Source organism: Salvelinus namaycush, chromosome 20 (genome assembly GCF_016432855.1).
Source record: "Salvelinus namaycush isolate Seneca chromosome 20, SaNama_1.0, whole genome shotgun sequence".
In the NCBI taxonomy this organism is placed as follows: domain Eukaryota; kingdom Metazoa; phylum Chordata; class Actinopteri; order Salmoniformes; family Salmonidae; genus Salvelinus; species Salvelinus namaycush.
Window position 1 is genome coordinate 20,391,566 of NC_052326.1, and position 22,617 is coordinate 20,414,182.

The 22,617-nt window shown below is 44.3% G+C and overlaps 1 protein-coding gene across 1 annotated transcript in view; it reads left to right on the forward strand.

The window, feature by feature from the left end:
- The window catches only part of LOC120065620 (coiled-coil domain-containing protein 3-like), a 39,966-nt gene that overhangs the window by 6,747 nt on the left and 10,602 nt on the right, over positions 1-22,617 (forward strand). The window lies entirely within an intron of this gene.

Sequence of the window (22,617 nt, forward strand, 5' to 3'; positions counted from 1 at the left end):
AATATACACTGGAGTTGTTTACCAAGACGACATTGAATGTTACTGAGTGGCCTAGTTACAGTTTTGACTTAAATCGTTTCGAAAATCCATGGCAAGACTTGAAAATGTCTGTCTAGCAATGATCAATAACCAACTTGACAGAGCTTGACGCATTTTTTTAAGAATAATGTGCAAATATTGTACAATCCAGATGTGAAAACCTCTTGGAGACTTACCCAGAAAGACTCACAGCTGTAATCGCTGCCAAAGGTGTCAGGGTTGTGTGCGGCGAAGTAGCAGAGTCAAATGCAGGACACAGGTGTTGAGCGAAACACAAAACGTTTACTCAAAAATCACAGCAAAATTCCACAAAGGGAATAATTACAAAAACATCATAAGAAATAACAACAACCACTAACGTAACAAACAATCACGGACAAAACAGAAATGAAAGCCAGAGGGTTAAATAGGGAACATAATAGGGGAATTGAAACCAGGTGTGTAATTATGCAGACAAAACAAAACGAAACAGAAAAATGGATCGGTGGTGACTAGAAAGCCGGTGACGTCGACCGCCGAACACCACCCGAACAAGGAGAAGGGCCGACTTCGGCGGAAGTCGTGACAGTACCCCCCCCTTGACGCGCGGCTCCAGCAGCGCGACGACACCGGCCTCGAGGACGACCCGGAGGGCGAGGTGCAGGGCGATCTGGGTGGAGACGGTGAAACTCTTGTAACATAGATGGATCTAGAATGTCCTCCACCGGTACCCAGCATCTCTCCTCCGGACCGTACCCCTCCCACTCCACGAGGTACTGAAGGCCCCTCGCCCGACGCCTAGAATCCATGATGGCTCTTACGCTATACGCCGGGACCCCCTCGATGTCAAGAGGGGGCGGAGGAACCTCCCGCACCTCAGACTGCTGGAGCGGACCAGCCACCACCGGCCTGAGGAGAGACACATGGAACGAGGGGTTAATACGGTAATCAGGGGGGAGTTGTAACCTATAACAAACCTCGTTCAATCTCCTCAGGACTTTAAATGGCCCCACAAACCGCGGACCCAGTTTCCGGCAGGGCAGGTGAAGGGGTAGGTTTCGGGTCGAGAGCCAGACCCGATCCCCCGGTGCATACACCGGGGCCTCACTGCGGTGGCGGTCGGCACTCGCTTTTTGTCTCCTGATGGCACGTTGTAGCCGTACGTGGGCAGCGTTCCAAGTCTCCTCTGAGTGCCGAAACCATTCATCCACCGCAGGAGCCTCAATCTGGCTCTGATGCCATGGTGCCAGGACCGGCTGGTAACCTAGCACACACTGAAAAGGTGATAGGTTGGTAGAGGAGTGGCGGAGGGAGTTTTGGGCCATCTCGGCCCAGGGGATGTAAGCTGCCCACTCCCCCGGCCGGTCCTGGCAATAGGACCTCAGAAACCTACCCACATCCTGGTTTACTCTTTCCACCTGCCCGTTGCTCTCGGGGTGGAAACCTGAGGTAAGGCTGACCGAGATCCCCAGGCGTTCCATAAACGCCCTCCAGACTCTAGACGTAAATTGGGGACCCCGATCAGAAACTATATCCTCAGGCACCCCGTAGTGCCGGAATACATGGGTGAACAGAGCCTCCGCAGTTTGTAGAGCCGTAGGGAGACCGGGCAAAGGAAGGAGACGGCAGGACTTAGAAAACCGATCCACAACGACCAGGATCGTGGTGTTACCCCGCGACGGGGGAAGATCCGTCACGAAATCCACCGATAGGTGTGACCATGGTCGCTGTGGAACGGGAAGGGGTTGTAATTTCCCTCTGGGCAGATGTCTAGGTGTCTTGCACTGTGCACATACCGAACAGGAGGAAACATAAACCCGCACGTCCTTAGCTAAAGTGGGCCACCAGTACTTCCCAGAAAGGCAGCGCACCATCCGACCGATACCAGGATGACCAGAGGAGGGTGACGTATGAACCCAACAGATCAAACGATCGCGGACATCAAACGGAACGTACAGACGCCCAGCTGGACAGTCATGTGGAATGGACTCTGTACGTGACGCCCGTTCGATGTCCGCGTCCACCTCCCACACCACCGGTGCCACCAGGCGAGAGGCTGTAATTATGGGAGTGGGATCTGTGGACCTCTCCTCTGTATCATACAGCCGGGACAGTGCATCTGCCTTAACGTTCTGGGAACCTGGTTTGTAGGTAAGGGTGAAATCAAAACGGGTGAAAAACATGGCCCACCTTGCCTGGCGAGGGTTCATTCTCCTCGCTGCCCGTATGTACTCCAGATTGCGGTGGTCAGTCCAAATGAGAAAAGGGTGTCTAGCCCCCTCAAGCCAGTGTCTCCACGCTTTCAGAGCCATGACAACAGCCAGCAACTCCCGGTCCCCCACATCATAGTTTCGCTCCGCCGGGCTGAGCTTCTTCGAAAAGAATGCACAGGGGCGGAGCTTTAGTGGCGTACCCGAACGCTGAGACAGCACAGCCCCTATCCCCGCCTCGGACGCGTCCACCTCAACTATGAATGCTAAGGAAGGATCAGGATGAGCCAGAACTGGAGCCGAGGTAAACAGAGCCTTCAGGTGACCAAAAGCCCTGTCCGCCCCAGCTGTCCACTGCAGTCGCACCGGTCCTCCCTTCAGCAGTGAGGTAATGGGAGCCGCTACCTGACCAAAACCCCGGATAAATCTCCGGTAGTAGTTGGCAAACCCTAAAAACCGCTGCACCTCCTTTACCGTGGTTGGAGTCGGCCAATTACACACGGCTGAAATGCGGTCATTCTCCATCTCTACCCCTGACGCTGAAAAGCGGTACCCTAGGAAGGAGATGGATCGTTGGAAGAACAGACATTTCTCAGCCTTGACGTACAGGTCATGCTCCAACAGTCGACCAAGCACCCTACGCACCAGGGACACATGCTCGGCGCGTGTAGCGGAGTATATTAGAATGTCATCTATATACACCACTACACCCTGCCCGTGCAGGTCCCTGAAGATCTCATCCACAAATGATTGGAAGACTGATGGAGCATTCATTAACCCGTACGGCATGACGAGGTACTCATAATGCCCAGAAGTGGTGCTAAATGCTGTCTTCCACTCATCTCCCCCCTTAATACGTACCAGGTTGTAAGCGCTCCTGAGGTCCAATTTTGTGAAGAAGCGCGCCCCGTGTAATGACTCGGTCATACTGGCTATGAGTGGTAGCGGGTAACTGTATTTTACCGTGATCTTATTTAATCCTCGATAATCAATACACGGGCGCAAACCTCCATCCTTCTTCTTCACAAAAAAGAAACTCGAGGAGACAGGTGAGATGGAAGGCCGAATGTATCCCTGTCCCAGAGATTCGGTGACATATGTCTCCATAGCCACCGTCTCCTCCTGTGACAGAGGATACACATGACTTCTGGGAAGTTTAGCGTCTACCAAGAGATCTATCGCACAATCCCCCGGTCGATGGGGTGGTAATTGAGTCGCCTTCTTCTTACAGAAGGCGAGTGCCAAATCGGCATATTCGGGAGGAATGTGCATGTTGGAAACCTGGTTTGGACTTTCCACCGTAGTGGCACCTAAGGAAACACCTACACATCTACCTGAACACTGACAGGACCATCCCTTGAGAGTCCTCTGTTGCCACGAAATAATCGGATCATGAGAGGCCAACCAGGGAAGACCCAACACAACAGGAAACGCAGGAGAGTCGATCAAAAAGAGACTAATTCTCTCCTCGTGATCCCCCTGCGTTCTCATAGCGATGGGCGCTGTGACCTCCCCAATCAGCCCCGACCCCAAAGGACGACTATCTAAGGCATGTACAGGGAAGGGAACATCAACAGGAATAATAGGGATCCCTAATCTATGTGCTAAAGAGCGATCAATAAACTTCCCAGCTGCGCCTGAATCTACTAGCGCCTTATGCTGGGGATGCGAGGAAAACTCAGGAAATTCTATATGTAACCACATGTGCGCAACAGAAGACTCTGGGTGAGTTATGTGCCTACTCACCGGAGATTACCCATCAGTGCTCCGCCTGCTACCTCGACTACCAGGAGAAACACCCCAGCACCGGACAGCAGTGTGTCCTCTGCGTCCACAGTTGGTGCATGGAGTGGTCCTCCCTCCGGTCTCCCTTCTAGCAGCCCCTCCTAACTCCATCGGTGTAGGATCCAAGGGGCTGGGTAATGGAACGGGCGGACCCCGATCTAGACGTCCGCGGGAGGCCAACAGGTTATCCAGCCGGATAGATAAATCCACCAGCTGGTCCAGGTTAAGAGTGGTGTCCCTGCAGGCTAACTCCCTACGTACGTCCTCTCGTAGACTACACCTGTAGTGATCGATCAGGGCCCGCTCATTCCATCCCGCACCAGCGGCCAGAGTACGAAAGTCCAGGGCGAAATCTTGAGCGCTCCTCATCCCCTGTCTGAGATGGAACAAACGCTCTCCCGCCGCTCTCCCTTCAGGTGGATGATCAAAGACCGCCCGGAAGCGGCGAGAGAAGTCATCATAGTCATCCAGGGTTTGGCCCTCTCTTCCCCAGATGGCGTTGGCCCACTCCAGGGCCTTACCAGTCAGACAGGAGATGAGGGCGCCCACTCTCTCTCGTCCTGAAGGGGTCGGATGAACAGTTGCCAGGTATAACTCCAACTGTAGGAGGAACCCCTGACACCCGGCTGCTGTACCGTCATACGCTCCTGGGAGCGAGAGCCGAATCCCACTGGGTCCTGACGATGGAGGGATGACCGGTGGAGTAGGGAGAGGCGCGGGTGGGGGTGATGGGGTATGATTTACCGGGAGACCTCCTCTCTCCCATCGGTCCATTGTCTGCAGCACGCGATCCATGGCGGTCCCTAAACTATGTAACATGGTCGCGTGCTGTTGAACTTGCTCCTCGACTGGGAGAGAGGGGCTGGCTGTGCCTGCTGACTCCATTTGAAGTTTGGGTCCGTGATTCTGTCAGGGTTGTGTGCGGCGAAGTAGCAGAGTCAAATGCAGGACACAGGTGTTGAGCGAAACACAAAACGTTTACTCAAAAATCACAGCAAAATTCCACAAAGGGAATAATTACAAAAACATCATAAGAAATAACAACAACCACTAACGTAACAAACAATCACGGACAAAACAGAAATGAAAGCCAGAGGGTTAAATAGGGAACATAATAGGGGAATTGAAACCAGGTGTGTAATTATGCAGACAAAACAAAACGAAACAGAAAAATGGATCGGTGGTGACTAGAAAGCCGGTGACGTCGACCGCCGAACACCACCCGAACAAGGAGAAGGGCCGACTTCGGCGGAAGTCGTGACAAAAGGTGAATGTAACACGTATTGACTCAGGAGTGTGAATACTTACGTAAATTATTTATTTCTGTATTTAATTTTTTATAAATGTGAAAAAAATGATAAAAACATGTTTTCAATGTGTCATTATGTTGTATTGTGTGTAGATGGGTGAGAATTATTTTTTTAATCCATTTTGAATTCAGGCTGTAAAACAACAAAATGTGGAATAAGTCAAGGGGTCTGAATACTTTCTGAAGGCACTGCATCTCCCTTGGTGTTAGAACAACACAGCAGTCATAGAAAAAAGTGGCCATGGCTTTCCAGCTTGTGTAATTAGAGGCCGACAGTTCCCAACCGCTTAGGGGAGACCCTCAAAGCTAGGAGTTTAGGCTGATGGTGTTATCTCCACACCAACCACAGGCTGGCTGGGAAGTCTTTTGTTTCCCAAACACGGAACAACCCTGCTGAATAACACCAGCCTTCTGTTCTGGGAGATGAACTTGTGCCGACACGTTTAACTGATGTCTCAAGTCTTCCTGTGTTCCTTTCATTCTCAGCACCTAGAACAGATAAGTGCACAGTCATTCAAAGAGTTTTTCAAAGGCATTTCAGCTATCCCGCATGGAGGTTCACCGCCAAGTACAATAGTGACCGTGTGTTTAGATAGTCAGAGGGAAAGAGTGTGTGTGTGTAGATGAGTTGGATGGCCAGCTGCATTTTCAATCGTTTTTTGAATACCCCAGGTTCATAGGCCCCCTGCTGCCAATCCATATCCTCAAACACACGCACACACTCCCACATGAACACACAGACATTAACACAGACTACATGCACGCACGTTTTAAACACACACAGAAAATTGTGTGTTCCGTTTGAGAGGACAGGTTGATGGTGTCATGATGTAGCCCTTCTCCATTATTGGGAAATCCTAAAGGCATTATTGGGGGTTTTGCTGATCTGAAAGTGTCCTCAACTACAAGCCATAGGGATTAACCCTGCAATCAGTCAGCTACTATGGGAGGAAACAACCTAATAAGGGTTACAGTAAGACACAGACATATGGGCCCAAGGATTTAGGGTGCAATGAAAACTAGAATAAAACAGCCCGAGACATTGACATTTAGTGTGCTGTGTTAAACTGTCACTAAAAGTTCCTTAAAAAGCCAATATAAGAATACTGTATACATCCTCTGATGCATCTCTGAACTACATATGTCGGACCATAATTTGATCACTCTTTTGTTTCTGAGAATTTTCCTGCATAGCAGGAAATGCAAACTTGTAGTGTATTCAAGGTTTAAAAAGGCTTCTAAAGTTTGTAATTTCCACTTTAAAAGGTCAGACTTTATTTGCCCTAATGAAAAATGTATCAACAAAAATCCATTATACATAATAATTCACATTTCCTGTTGCTTCAGGATAATTTCCCTGCTGTAGCAAACGGGCTCAAATAAGATCCTACATCTGTACCTTCCTTCATTAGGATGCTGGGATGGAGGGGGATGTGTCTGCCTGAGCCTCTAGTGCTGCTCTGCAGCTTCTCAGCTAATCTCAGACCTCCGTCTTAAACTTTTAACAGAGGAGTCTTCAGTTCAAGTAAGCATTGTTCTCGTCATTCTGCAAACATGGTTCTCTCAGGCTTTGAATCAGCAAGCCAGTGCTGAAAAGTTTCCATCAGAGTCTCCAGTGAGCTCCCATTTCCTGTTAAAGCCCACCAAATGACACAGTCTGAAACAGCCTCTCCTAATCAATCGCGACTATGAGTGCCCAGGACAGGACTAAAGGATAGTTTAGCATAGGAAGAAATGCAATAAGGAATCTCCCACTGGACCCAAACTGTAGACTGGTTGATTGGTCTGCCTGTCTGTGCCAAATGTAGCAGTCTCACTCCCATAACATTGTTGCTGGTCTGCTGTTTAACAAAGTGAAGAAACAGATTATTATTCTTGGAGTAGAATGTGTGTGTTAAGGCTTTACAGTTAATATCATGGTTAGGACTTAATAGTTAATCTCTTGCTTTCATCTAACCAGATTAAGTGAAGGGGTCATGACAGCCATTCTTTCTGAACTCACAAGGGGGTCTTCACAAGTTACTGTAGGTCAATAAATCTCAATGCAGTGGTGGTACTCTGACTAGCTTTAAGCCTCAAGACACTCAGCTGCCTGCCGCTAGGGAGGCAGCTACTATAAACTGGAAGAAGTTTCCTACTATAAACTGGAAGAAGTTTCCTTCTCTATTTTCTAATTACTAGAATAACTGATCTGATAAGATAGAATAGGTGAAAGCATTGTCTGAGAGCAATAAACACTTGATCTTGTCTACTGCAGGGCTTTTGTCACAGTGCTATAATATCTCCATTGTGTTCAGTTCACTTACGTAAGTACGACTTGGTAACAGGCCCGGTCCTGGCTGATATGCCGCCCTCCCCCTAACCCAGCAAAGTAAAATAGTAGCCTAGTAGCCTGCAATGCACTTTTATGAATACCATCCATGTGCAAGTTATCGTTTGTTAAACAGGCTGTTGCATTTGCTTTATAGTCCTGATACCTGACAAAGACCTAAGAATAATCCTTCTTGCTATTCAAGCTCTGAATTTCAACTACTGTACCATAGCCAGCACATTTTAAAGTCAATTGAAATACATTTGCCAAAATTATATAATTACTCCTCTCTTTACAGAAATAAATACAATAATTTCAAAATAGTTCACCAGAAAGCATGACTTAGCTGCAGAGGATCATCAGCTTCTTAAAAAAAATTGCTGTGGTTTGTTTCAAATCACAAGAACGTAGGCCTATGCTTTGTTTGGAAGCCAGCAATTTGGGCAGCACGCATGGCAATAGCCCTAGCTGATTATTGAGTTGCAACTGTCAGGGAAAAGCATTTAAAATATGTGTGAAGATAATGTCATGAGTATATTGTGAAATCTCTCTCCAGAATGCACTCAGCACTCCATCCAGTTCTTGCGCATTTAATTCCCTCTGGGTACAGACGTTCACCATATATTCCACGTTGGCTCAACGTTCATTCAACCAGTGTGTGCCCAGTGGGTTGTTTCATTGTGTGAATTGTTTGCCCTTTGATTGTTTATTTTAATAAATTCCCCATTACATATGTAACCGGTGGTAAATTTACCGTTAATCCCTGTCATTTGGTTACATTCATTTATGAAAATGCATAAATTCATTTTCAGAGTGGAAAAGTTGTTTGCAGAATTCACATTAACCTGCTACACTTGTGAGAAGTAAGTTTGGGTTTTTGTTTCATACCATTTACAAGTTTTGTAAATGTTTTCCTTGTCTTTTGTTTGGAACGATCCATGTGAGCAGTGAACATGTCTCTGGTTTATTTCTCTGTCCTGCTAATGTTGACGGAGTGCGCGCGCCTGAGCACGCATAAAGTAGGATACTTCTGACTACCACTAATAATAAGCTGAGCTTCACCTCACCTCACACAGTAAGTCAACCAAGTCAGCTTTTTTTAACATCCATTGCAAATGATAGGCTAATAGTTCATGTCACACCCTGACCTTAAAAAGGCTCTCTATGTCTCTATTTGGTTTGGTCAGGGTGTGGTTTGGGGTGGGCATTCTATGTTTTGTTTTCTATGATTTTGTGTTTCTATGTTTTGGCCGGGTATGGTTCTCAATCAGGGACAGCTGTCTATCGTTGTCTCTGATTGGGAACCATACTTAGGTAGCCCTTTTTCCCTCCTTTCGAAGTAGGTAGTTGACTTGTGTTTGTGGCACTATGCCCTCGTAAGCTTCACGGTTGTTTATTTTGTTTATTGTTTTGTTGGTGTCATTCCAAAATAAAGGATAACGTACGCTTACCACGCTGCACTTTGGTCCACTTCCTTTGACGGCCGTGACAGTTCCTCACAGCATTTGAAAAATCTTTTCAACACTCTCCCCCTCGATAACCACCAGGCCTCGGTGTGAAAGAGCAAAATGTCATGCTTTGATGATTCCATATATCCTTTTGAAACATAATAAACTGCCTGAACACTTCCCTTGTGCAAAAAAACTGTCCTGAGCTCACTGGCATAGGAAAATTAAGGCCTGGTACAGGTTAGTTGATACAATGTTGCAAGTTCGCTAGTCACAGCTTCGGAATCTGGACCAATGACATGCAGTCCAGGTAGGAACTGTCTATTGAGCCCCATCCCCAGAAGCCCATACCCATCACTTTATTCTGCAGAACACGGAAGAGTGCATTAGTTTTATGGAAATTTCCATCATATGCAATGAGCAAAAAGCAAACACGGTGGCAGTCTCTAGATGGGTTGCTAACTGTTCATTCAAAGCATTTTATACTTCCACATAGTTGCCCCTGGGCCTGTTTCATGAGCTGGCACTCTCATCGTTGTCACGAAATGCCAACTTCTGTTTACCTAGGTAGCATGTAGTATTAATTAGCTAGGTCTTTCAAAATCTCACGGTTCTCTTTTTCCTTTGCACTGTGCTGATGTTCAATATCTGTTGTTCATTCAATGTCAAATCTATCCGTGAGCTGCCAAATTTCTTAAGAGCTATTGTATCTGGCTTTGGATGTGAGATACCGATTTCTCATGCTTGTTGAGTGCTATTGGCAAGTTATTTAAGTTACAGTAACCGACTCAGAGTTGGTTGCTAGCAGTGCAGCCACAGAGCCAGTCTTTCCATTGATACCACTCAAATTGAAAATATATTTCTATTTTCTGTCCCTTCCTTTGATGTAGGTCCCTAAACTCAGCCTAGGGGAAAGGTAGCCTCTAGTAATTTATATGTTAATAGATGGACGGTAACTACATAATATCTTCAGGCCGGTGATGCTGACACCGTTACGGTGCAACCAGCTGTCTACGTTGCTGAATGCTTGCTGATACGTTTTGCTATTTGCTGCCAGAGCCATAGCTATATTTGTAGTAGACGAGTACCATCCTTCATTTATTTTTGCCCTAGAAAATACACATACTTTTATGAGAACAGGCATGTTGTTTTGGGTTAGCAGACGAAGCCCCCAAATGCTAGCTAGCTACCCAACTTGCAAATCCGTGTCAGTTATCATTATCTTTGTCCGACTTGAAATTAGTTGGCTAGCTAGCTAACACATTTGCTAGCCAGTTCGAGTTGAAACATTATTGAAAGCAAGCTGGCTATATCCTATGATTAGTTAGCAAGCTTGTATCCAAGTGCTTGCCCTGTATTAACCCTAAATGCCAATGGGCTACAGTTAGCTGCTGTTAGAAAGGTAGCTAGCTAATGTGAGCTATGCACATCTCCCTCTTATATGCTACATCACATGTTAGCTTGGTTTATTTAGCTATTTACAGTATCTTTCCCCTTTCATCTGTGATATCATAGCTAGCCTGGCTCACTAGCATTAACAAATATTATACAACGGGTGGGTCTAATCCTGGATGCTGATTGGTTAAAACCCCATTCCAGCCAGTGTCTATTCCAAGATACCACCGGCTAAGGCTATGACGTTGAAATGCCTATTCACTATTTTCCAGTATTTGACTGTGCAATCCACTGTCTCATTAGCCAAACCAGGAAATGTATAAACTTGATCTCCACTGTAAAAAGCATCTAGACATTATCTCCCATTTCTTTCAGACTAGCATTTAATTTTCAACTGCGGAGATTTGTATTAACCTTGCTTGACAGGCAGCAGAAGTAACCATGTCTGATGTAATCCATTCCTGGCCATCTGGCAATATTGTTGAAATGCATTGGAAGTTTACACCAACTTTATGAAAGTCTATTTTATTACATTTTTTCCTTTTTATTCCAAGTACAAATTACAAAATCCAGCACAACTATTTGTTACACAGATTATCAGCAATCAACAATTTACATCACTACATCAAACATGTCTACCACAAAACAAAATGCATAGTTAAAACAAGAAGAGACCTTAAATAAAAAATAAAAATTGTAATTGTTTTCACTCAAAGAATCTCATAATAATTCAAGGACCATTTTTGTTATTAACTAGGGATTCAACTCAATCAGAAATATTTGTAATTTTGGTATAGCTTTCTGGAATTTTTGTTTATGTTTAATGTATTTGGTAACAAGATTGCAATCGTAACATACAATATCCTTCATGTCAACAACATTGGTAGTGTTCAAAAAGCTAAATATGTACTCCGCAAGGTTTTATCCAAAAATCTATCATAGATTTACATTCTTAGAAAAAAGTGCATGAGATTTTCACCTTTTTTGCAGAAAACACATACATATCATCAACATCAAGAAATGTGGACACCGTGGAATTATATGGATGTATAGTATCTTATGCATTAACCCTGCTTTTTCCAGACAATGTCAGGAATAAACATGTTCCAAACAATATGTACCTCTAGGCATAAATTTGTTCCTTGAATGGAAAGTGTCTTTATGTATTTGTTACAAGATTTCTCAAATAAGCCCACACCTTACAGGCTGAGTTCTGGATAAGCTTTGTGATCATCACCAAAGCTAAGATTAGTTTTCCTTAGTGTAGTCAGACCACTAGGAATGGCTTTGATCACAGAAATAAACTCTCTGAAAGGTATTGGAAACTCATTCAATGTAATAAATTGTTCGTATGAAAGAATATTACCCCTGTTGTCGAATACATATTTCATGCCAGCTAGGATAGAACAATGACTTACTCCTTACAGTTATTTCTGAATTATTCCACAAAAGAGCATTATGCGGGGAAAAGTTGTGAAGGAAAAATATTTTCCAGGACATTAAAGCGTGTTGGGGAAACCTACCTAATTTAGTAGGTGATCTTTCAGGAAAATAATTACATTTCAGTCAAAATGTAAGACCTCTCAACTTATTAAATACATTGTTTGGAATGAAATACCAAATGGATTCTGTATTGACCGAACATCGTTTCAACCAATTGACCTTGAACATGTTATTTTTGTCAACAAAATCCAACTGTAACGGTCGTTCTCCTCCTCTTCGGCCGAAGAGGAGGAGTAGGGATTGGACCAAAGCGCAGCGTTGTTATATGACATAATGAAGTTTATTAAAGTAAGACGAAACACGAAAACACTATAACAAACTACAAAACAAATAAACGATGTAGACAGACCTGACTTGAGAACTTACAAACTACGAAGAACGCACGAACAGGAACAGACTACATACACGAACGACAAACGAAACAGTCCCGTGTGGTAGACATACAGACACGGAAGACAACCACCCACAACAAACAATGTGAAACAACCTACCTATATATGGTTCTCAATCAGAGGAAAACGTAAAACACCTGCCTCTGATTGAGAGCCATACAAGGTCAATTAAACCTGACACTTAACATAGAACAAACAACACAGACTGCCCACCCAGCTCACATCCTGACCCACTAAACACAACTATACAAAAGGAAAACAAGGTCAGGAACGTGACACCAACACTACCAGACCTCCTTCAGATCTCTTATTTCAGAGTATAGACTTTTTAGTTTGTAAGACTTTTACAAATAAGAAATGCCTTGTCAATCTCATTACAGGTAGAGGGATTTACAAATAAAGACAATGAGACGGTACACAAAGTGAGACAGTCCCTCTGCTTTGGACAGAAGCACTCTTCCAAGTGTAGATAGATCCCTTTGTAGCCAATTATTAAATATGTACTTTGTTTTCTTAATTTTAGGGGAGAAATTCATATATGTTCCTAAATATTTAACGCAGTCCTTTACAGGAATATTTTATATTTCTTTATCATTAGAGTCATATACTGTAAACATAAGATTTCACATTTAGAAACATTCAGTTTTAATCCAAACGCGATAGAGAATGCATTAAGGGAATGGGCGACCTGGTCTTAGTCTCTTAAAAGAAGAGTAGTATTGTTAGCCAGCTGGTAAATTGTTATATCTCAGTCAAAAATTGATAAGCCATGCAAATGTGCATACCAAAATGAATAAGAAAGGTGAAGACAGACATCCCTGTCGTACATTTATGTTGATACCGACTCTTTTGGATATATTAAGGTTTAGTATCACAGAACTATTTAAATCTTTGTAAAACATGTGAAGGACTTTGATCACATTTTTACCGAAACCGAAAGAGAAATGAATGTTCAACTGTGTCAAAGGCTTTACAGAAATGCAATCTGAGTCAATTGCATCTGTACAATCCATAAGGTCCAACCCTAAACTAATGTTGAAACTTAATGTGACGGCCTTTCATAAAGCCTGTTTGAGTGTCATTTATAATTTGATCTATTAATTTCTTTAATCCTTTGGCATAAACCAGAGCAATCAATTTGTAATCAATGTTTAACGAAGTGATGGGTCTCTAATTGCCAATGAGAGAGGGGTCTTTATCAGGCTTCGAAATCAGTGAAATAAGGCCCTACTTCATAGTGGAAACCATTTCAGAAGTTTCAATGAAACCTTGAAACACATAAAAAGTAACTCCCAAAACTGCATATAAAATTCAACTGACAGGTCATCAGGGCAAAGTGATTTCTTTAATTGACACTATTGATTCGCAAACTGAGTGGAATTCATCCTCAAACACAGGGACATAGTTCTGAATGTAACTTTCTTAACCATCTACCTGAAGTTGTGAGTTGTAAAGGTTTTCATAAAAGGAATTGGCAAACGTTGATATTTCAGTGGGATCTTTTCATAATACATCATTCATTTTGAGTGCAGTTATAGATTTTCTTTTGTAGTTTCTATTTTCGAGTGCAAATAAATAACTGGTGTTTCTTTCCCCCTCTTCAATCCATTTTGCTATTGATCTGACAAAAGCACACTGCCAGATCTGTGTAAAACTGTTCTAACTCTAGTTTTAAAGATTTAAGTTCAGACTCTAATTCTTGAGATAAATTATCTTTCTTTAGAAGACTGTCAAGATTGCTCATTTAAAAACATTATCTAAGGGCGGTGCACAATTGGCCAAGCGTCGTCCGGGTTAGGGGAGGGTTTGGCCGGCCTGGTTGTCCCTGTCCCATCGCTCTCTAGTGACTCCTGTGGTGGGCCGGGCGCAATGTACGCTGACACAGTCGCCAGGTGTACAGTGTTTCCTCTGACACATTGGTGCGGCTGGCTTCTGGGTCAAGCAAGTATTGTGGCAAGAAGCAGTGAGGCTTGGCGTGGTCATGTTTCTGGGGATGCACAGCTCTCAACCTTCGCCTCTCCCGAGTACGTACAGGCAGTAATGGGATAAGACTGTAACTACCAATTGGATATCACGAAATTGGGGAGAAAAGAGGGGTTAAATAAAATAATAAAACACATTAAAAAACATTATCTAAGGTGCTTTAGGTGCTTCAGCTCTTTGGCATGTTTAATAGATTAAAACGCTGACTTTAAATTTGAAGAATTTCCCATTTACTTCCATGACCCAATTCTTCTCTCGCAAAAATGTATTTGGCTATTGATTTGATGTTCCCATTGAAAATAGGTTATTTAAGAAGTGTGTTGTTTAATTTCAAATAGCCTCGATTACCCTTAGATAATCTACATCTACAACAAATTGTAACAAAGAGGGGGAAATTAGGAATACATTTATAATAGATTTTAGTGACATAATTTTGTTGGTCCAGGTATAACCCCTTGCATCCAGATTGAAATAAGACCAGGCATCAACAACAGAGGGGGGTTGGAAAGTGTTCATATAAAGTTATAGTTCGAACGGTAAATTTACTATTGGCAGTACTCACAGTTCAAGTGTGGTGTCATGTCACAAGAATCAACCAGCAATCTTTCATCCTTCAATGAACACGTGGGCCCTTGAACCCAGCTTTTTGCCCTCTTGTCGAGCATTCTGTATTAGCGGCCACAGCTTCTCCCTGGGAGTCTGATCCTGTGGTATACAGAGCCTCTTTGATGCGAAGCGTCTTCTAGTCCAGCAACTTGTTCCCCTTGGCCGCTTTCCAGATGATCTCCCTGTAGTGGCGCATGGTGAAGCACAGAATTACATTGCGAGAAGGTCCATCAGAGTTTCGATTCCCAAGTCGATGAACCACATTGATCACATATCTTAGTTTGTCTTTGATGCACGGAGCCACCTGCCCCAGGATATGATGACGGCTTCCCTGATGTCCTCTCGCTCTACCTCTCTTACACCTTGGATTTTCAGATTCCACCTGCGAGAGTAACATTGAAGTTCAGCTACACTCTCACTCAGCTCCATGTTTTCTGACTGCAGTTTCTTCCCCTCATTCTTTAGAAACGTTATCTTTTCCTTGTTCCCGCTCACATCTGTGTGAAGCTGACGGACATTTTCTGACAAACCATCCATCTTCATTGATATTTCTTTGGTAGCCCACTCTATGGTGGACACTTTGGAGAATGTGGCGTCTTGTTTAGTAGTTAGGGTCTGGATTGCAGTGAGAAGTTCAGACATGGAAATGTCCATTTTCACTTTTTTCCGCCGGTGGACTTTTGCCTGAGGTAAAGAGGTTGCAAGTATCTCATCCTGGTCCATTTCCTTCTTTGCTTGCTTGAGCTCGCACCATTTTGTGTGTCCATGTTGCTCTAGCTGTCATCGTTGCTATCTAGCATGCCTGCCATCTTCTGTGAGACTTAGGTATGTCGTCTTCTGTTGTCTTTCTGTCGTGTTCTGCCCATTCAACTTGAGGAAAACAAACTCTAAACTAAACTTGCCATATATAGCTAAAACCAGTAATAGTTAGTTTAATGCTACATTGATAGCAAATATTGGACGAGCTAAATGTGCGTGCATTGCACTCATATGCAGACTTGACGATAAATGTCCACATGGCAGCTGGGGGCAGAGCAAAACATGTTGTCTCTGGGCAATTGGGTGTCATTGGCAAAAGTGGGCATGTAAGTATTCCATACTAGAGGTCTTCACGGATCCACCTTTACACAAATACCCAAGACCCGAACTTGGACCCAAGCGGGTCCGGATCTGAGATGATTGTCGGATCTGATATGATTGTCATAGGTCTCGGGTATTTGTAATTTTAACTGACTTGTCCGGAAGGGCCCATACAGATCCAAACGCGTCTGCTGCAGTAGAGAGAGAGAGAGAAATTGTATCATTTATACTGCTGCTCTTGCTTTTCACGAGCACTTGTGGCACTTGTAGCTTGTTGGCCAATCATAAGTCATCAAAGCGGCAATAGGCAGTCATAGATGATGAAACACAGAGAGATGAAAGATAGATAAATTATTATTCAAATTTTTTGGTACATTTTGGGGAGAAGGCTGGCTTCCCTTGGCATCCATGAATACACACCACTGAGGCTACAACAACCAAGAGCCAACAGGTAGGCAGGCTGCTACTAAATATTCTGAATTAAGTTATTGGTAACTGTAGGATGATAAAGATCATGCACTGCAGCCTCAGTTAGCTAGCTTAACTAGATTTTCCCAGGTTGATGCAGTCCAAGACAGGTACTACGTAATCATATTGATGTTAAATAACCTAGCTGTGGCAGCTATTAGTCTACTGTAGCACAAGTCGGCTTGATCGGTTGCGGTCTCTCGTATCTCCCTCCCTCCTCCCCGTGTCACTCGCTCACAGTACGGCTCCTCCCCCTCCCGCTAGAGTGGCACCTCTCTCCTTCTCTGGCTTTATCAGCTCTGGTTAATAAAGTAGCTTAAAAAATTACTTTTCTGCTGCTTCCCTAACTCAGACCTGGTCTGGATCCGACCAGGTCTATATGGAACGGGTCTAGTTGTCCTCGGGTACGTTCGGAACAGGATCCGTGAAGACCTCTAATCCATACCCAACCCTCCAGTAAATTGTGATGAACTCACTTACAAAACTCAGTTTGACAAGACTGACTTTATGACCAAAATTATGCTATTTACACTTTGTAGTCAATTTTGACACTAGAATTAATATTGCTGACTCATATCGATGCCACATAGGCCATTTCAAACCAGAGAAGTTGGTTCTAAGGGGCATTTGACCTTTCATATAAGGAATTTGATTTATAGCATTTACTTTGACTTAAGCATGACAATTTAGTACTTTTTCCACCGCTGTACTTAAGTACATTTAAAACCAGATACTTTTTGACTTTACTCAAGGATTATTTTACTGGGTGACTTTCACTTGAGTCATTTTCTTTTACGTTTACACAGATCAGACAGACAAGTGTGATACCTCAGATTCAAGGGTGTTTATTTAAAACAATAAAGAAAAAGAAGAAACAGGTTTCCTCCTGGTTACCGCATTCTGGGCTCGAGGGAATGCTGTCTCCTCTGGGGTAGATCACCGAGCCCCTCGGATCTAGCAGACCTTGAGTACGTCTATCCGGTAGCAACCTCTCACTATCTCCATCCCTCCCGTGTGCTGCCCTCATGGCAGTTTTATGGGCCCCGTACGGGTGGTGAGCAATCAGCCCCAAAACACCTCATTTGGTCTTCATCCACCTGGGGAGGGTCCTTTAGCCTGGCTGACTGTCGGATTGTGGAGTACGGTGGTCGGGTCGTCCTTAAGTCCCCTCCAATGGCTCCCGGACTCATCCTGCGTCCCCTTTAGCAGAGCCTCGGTATTCTGGTGCGTCTCCACGGCTCCCAAGAGGTCCTCCAAGGTCTGGGGCGTGCATAGGCTCGCCATCCTCTTCATTTTGCGAGGTAGCGTCTGTAAGAAGTGATCCATGACCACTTTGTCAGTAACGGGGAGGGTGGTTACGTCGATTAGGAGCCATGCCCTGGTGATGCACAGTAGGTCGCTCATCTGGGCTCAGGGGGAAAGCGTCGGCCACGAACCTCTAGTGGTGGACCAGTTGGGCCGGACGGGCCAGGCTGTACCGGTAGCGGCTGAGTACCTCCCTCTTGAGACCGTCGTAGTTAGCCACCTGTTCGGTGTTGAGGTCATAGTACGCCTTTGGTCGTCTCCGGACAGGGACGGGAACAGCAGACTCGCCCACTTCGCCTTGGGACATCCTTCCCGGAGTGCTGTCCGTTCGAACGTGCAAAGGTAGGTCTCGATGTCGTCATCGTCCATTAGCTTTATTAAAAATTGATTGGAATGCAAATCGATCTGCGTTTCTCCCCACAGCTTCCTGACTTCCTCAAGCAGGCAGACTTTCTGTAAAAGCTGTTCTCCCAGCGATCATTCCTGAATGTCCTGTTGCGCTTGTTGGGCCCAAACGAACTGAGCTGTCAACCCGTCCATGCTGATACCGCGTAAATGTCAACCCTGATCCGACCACGTTGTCAAATGCCGCGTTCTCCACCACTTGTGGCAGATCAGTGGGTTTACTCACCAGCCTCAATCAGCCCCAATTAGTCCTGGCCGGACCCGTCGAGACCTGGCACATCCAGCAGAGGGAGCCACTGCCGCTTGATGTAGACTCCGTCTGTCACCTGGCTTCAACGAGTCTCCCCCTGGTGGCTTATCCACTGTACGCCACATAAGGTATCGTAACTTTTATTCAAGTATGGCAATTGAGTACTTTTTCCACCATTGTGTGACCGCATCATGAACCAACCAGCCAGCTTGTTCCATTTCGGTAGGGCAAAACTCACCAGTCAAACCATAAAAGAAAAGCTAAGAAATAGGAGAGAGGCTGCATTAATTAAACCAACATGCTTTTGACTAAACAAGGTTATGACGAGAGGACAAGCTTTCCTATGAAGGAACAGGGTTTTATGTGGAGGGATGGGAGAGAGAGGGAGGTGAGCTGTTTAAAGTTGGGGAATTTGAGAGGGGATGTGAAAAGGGGTCTGAGGGTTTGAAACAAAGGATAATCCCTATAACTGCTGTCCCATTGACTCTACTGTATGTAGTTGATACCTTATGGTGAGGGTGTAATGTAGATGATACGTTGGTTTGGTAGAACTGCGACAATATAGCTAGCTAATACAGAAAGCGCATCCAGGATATTACTTAGCTAAGCCAGCATTTTTTCTACAACCATTGCCTGGGGAACTGTTTGGGAATGTACACAAGTGGTTGGGGCTTAATTATGTTTCTGCTAAGTGCCATGGAATTTGTAGAAGCTGAGTAGAAATTTAAACCAGTGGAAACATTGGCCTGTATTTACTAGTGCTGGTTGACATTAGTGCGCCCTCTGTGAGTATTTGATTGGTTTATACATCAGCTTGTAATCCAATAGGAACCAAATGTCCGGAGACATAGGCCTCATGCTAGACTTGAGAAGTAGGGGAAACACTGGCCATATGCAACAGAGCAAAGAGTGAGAGAGGAATGGATGGAGGAAGGGTGAGAGAGATCGGGCAAGGGATGGAGGAAGGGAGAAAAAAAGGGACAAAACGTACGGTTCATGAATGATGTGGTATAAAACAATCCACAAAGCCATGATTGTCAGGATGGGAAGTATCCATGTCTCAGGAGCATGGAATTAATTAAAACCAGTGCATCAGTTATTGTTTTGAGGGAGATATTGGTTCCAGCGTCCTTCAAAATATATAGTTAAATTAATTTCAAAGCTATTGAAATGAGTACACACAGACGTTCTCGGTGGTCTTGTATATTGTGAGCGTGTTATTGTGTCTGTGCAAAATAGTTAATTAGAACCATATGCATTTTTTGGGGGGGCCAACACAGTCAAACACAGAGTGTTATTCCCGCCGGATCCTCTCTCACCAGCCACATACAGTGCCATCGGAAAGTATTCAGACACCTTACATTTTTCCACATTTTGTTACGTTGCATTTTCTAAAATGTATTAGATAGTTTTTTTCCCTCATCAATCAACACACTATACCCCACAATGACAAAGCAAAAACAGGTTTAGACATTTTTTGCTAATTTACTAAAAATAATAAACAGAAATATTACATTTACATAAGTATTCAGACCCTTTACTCAGTACTTTGTTGAAGCACCTTTGGCAGCGATTACAGCCTCGATTCTTCTTGGGTATGACGCTACAAGCTTGGCACACCTGTATTTGGGGAGTTTCTCCCATTCTTCTCTGCAGATCCTCTCAAGCTCTGTCAGGTTGGATGGGGAGCATTGCTGCATAGCTATTTTCAGGTCTCTCCAGATATGTTGGATCGGGTTCAAGTCCGGGCTCTGGCTGGACCACTCAAGGACATTCAGAAACTTATCCCGAAGCCACTCCTGCTTTGTCTTGGCTGTGGGCTTAGGGTAGTTGTCCTTTTGGAAAGTGAACCTTCACCCCAGTCTGAGGACCTGAGCACTCTGGAGCAGGTTTTCATCAAGGATCTCTCTGTACTTTGCTGTGTTCATCTTGGCCTCGATCCTGACTAGTCTCCCAGTCCCTGCCTCTGAAAAACATCCCCACAGCATGATGCTGCCACCACCACGCTTCACCGTAGGGATGGTGCCAGGCTTCCTCCAGATGTGATGCTTGGTATTCAAGCCAAAGAGTTAAATCTTGGTTTCATCCGACCAGAGAATCTTGTTTCTCATGGTCTGAGAGTCTTTCGGTGCCTTTTGGCAACCTCTAAGCAGGCTGTCATGTGCCCTTTACTGAGGAGCGGCTTCCACCTGGCCACTCTGCCTGATTGGTAGAGTGCTGCAGAGATGGTTGTCGTTCTGGAAGGTTCTCCCATCTCCACAATGGAGCTCTAGAGCTCTCTCAGAGTGACCATAGGTTCTTGGTCACCTCCCTGACCAAAGCTCTTCTCCCCCGATTCCTCAGTTTGAACGGGCGGCCAGCTCAATGAAGAGTCTTGCTAGTTCCAAACTTTTTACATTTAAGGATGATGGAAGCCACTGTGTTCTTGGGACCTTCAATGCTGCAGAACTGTTTTGGTACCCTTCCCGAGGTCTGTGCCTCGACACAATCCTGTCTCGGAGCGCTACAGACAATTCCTTCGACCTCATTACTTGGTTTTTGCTTTGTCATGCACTGTCAGCTGTGGGACCTTATATAAACAGGTGTGTACCTTTTCCAAATCCTGTCCAATCACTTGAATTTACCACAGGTGGACTCCAATCAAGTTGTAGAAACATCTTAAGGATGATCAATGGAAACAGGATGCAACTAAGCTCAATTTCGAGTCTCATAGCAAAGGTATTTCTGTTTTAAATTTTTTATAAATTTGGAAAAATCTCTAAAAACCTGTTTTTGCTTTATCATTATGGGGTATTGTGTGTAGATTTATGAGGAAGTTTTTGAAAATTGTAATACATTTTAGAATAAGGCTGTAACGTAACAAAATGTGGAAAAAGTCAAGGGGTCTGAATACTTTCCGAAGGCACTGTAGCTCTTAGGGTTGACCTTGTGTTGCCTCTGCTAACATTCCAGTGCCGGAGTTGGCCATCATTATCAACGTTATGAGTGACCCCCACCGTAGGGACAAAACATCAGGCTATCTGGGTCAGACAAAAACATACAAACATAGAGCTCACGCACACACATACACACACATACATGAGGTGCCTTTTTATTTTGTATTTTTGTGCCATACTCGATTTTCGTTCACTACCCTCAAAACCCAATGTAACACTTCTCGCATGCAGCTACTGTCACTCATAACCTAGATGGAGTCTAGACATGGGCTGGGGTGGGGGGGAGGGGTTGGAAGCTGTTGATTGGAGAAGATACTGTAACATTTACTGTTCCGTGATATACTGTTTGTTCTGTGCTGACCGTCATTATTTGTACCTAACAGAATGCATGAGAAAAGTTTTCTCTGAAGAACACTGGTTCAAGCATCTGTCAGATGTTGATTGCTTGAATCATTTGAATAACACAGCTGTTTAACTCCTGATAATCACATTAAAAAACTATCTGTTTGGACAAACACACAATTTCCTTCCAGCTTTATAATTCAAAATGATGTCATACCAGCCCATTGAACATTTTCCTGCATTTGGAAACAATCCATGGAACCCACTTGTCCTTCCTTCACCGCAATGTAGGCTTGATTATTACTTATAATAAACTCTGCAGGCCATTTCGTGATCTATTCTCTGAAATTAAGTAGCTCAAACATAAATCTGAACTTTTCCTCAGGCTTGCCCTTGGAAAGCAGCCAAAGCTCACAGTAAAGAAAGGAGCAGTGCCCTTAACAAGAGGCAGACCAAATAAGTGTGTTATTTCTCCTCCTTTTATGCCAGGGTAACCATGGTGTTGTATTAATATGTATTTTGCCACCTTGAGAGATGTGATAACAGACTTCCTTCATTTGATGGGAGGCGTGCGCGTGCGCGTGCGCGTGCGCGTGCATATATGTGTGTGTGCAGATGTCTGCTTGGAGAGGTTATGAGTGACATTTTTAAAACACCACAATTAATAAAAACAACAGAACGAAAGAAGAGAGAATGTGAGACATAGAGAGAGTATGCCACTTAGTTTAGATGAGTTTGGATGTGACTTTCAATGTTTCACCTGGAGGTAAATGTAATTGTGCTGCCAAATGCCTTTGTAATGCTTAAGTAATTTTGTGTAGCTGCTGAAGAATTGTCATAATATTTTACTGCAGGTGCTCTAACTGTTATG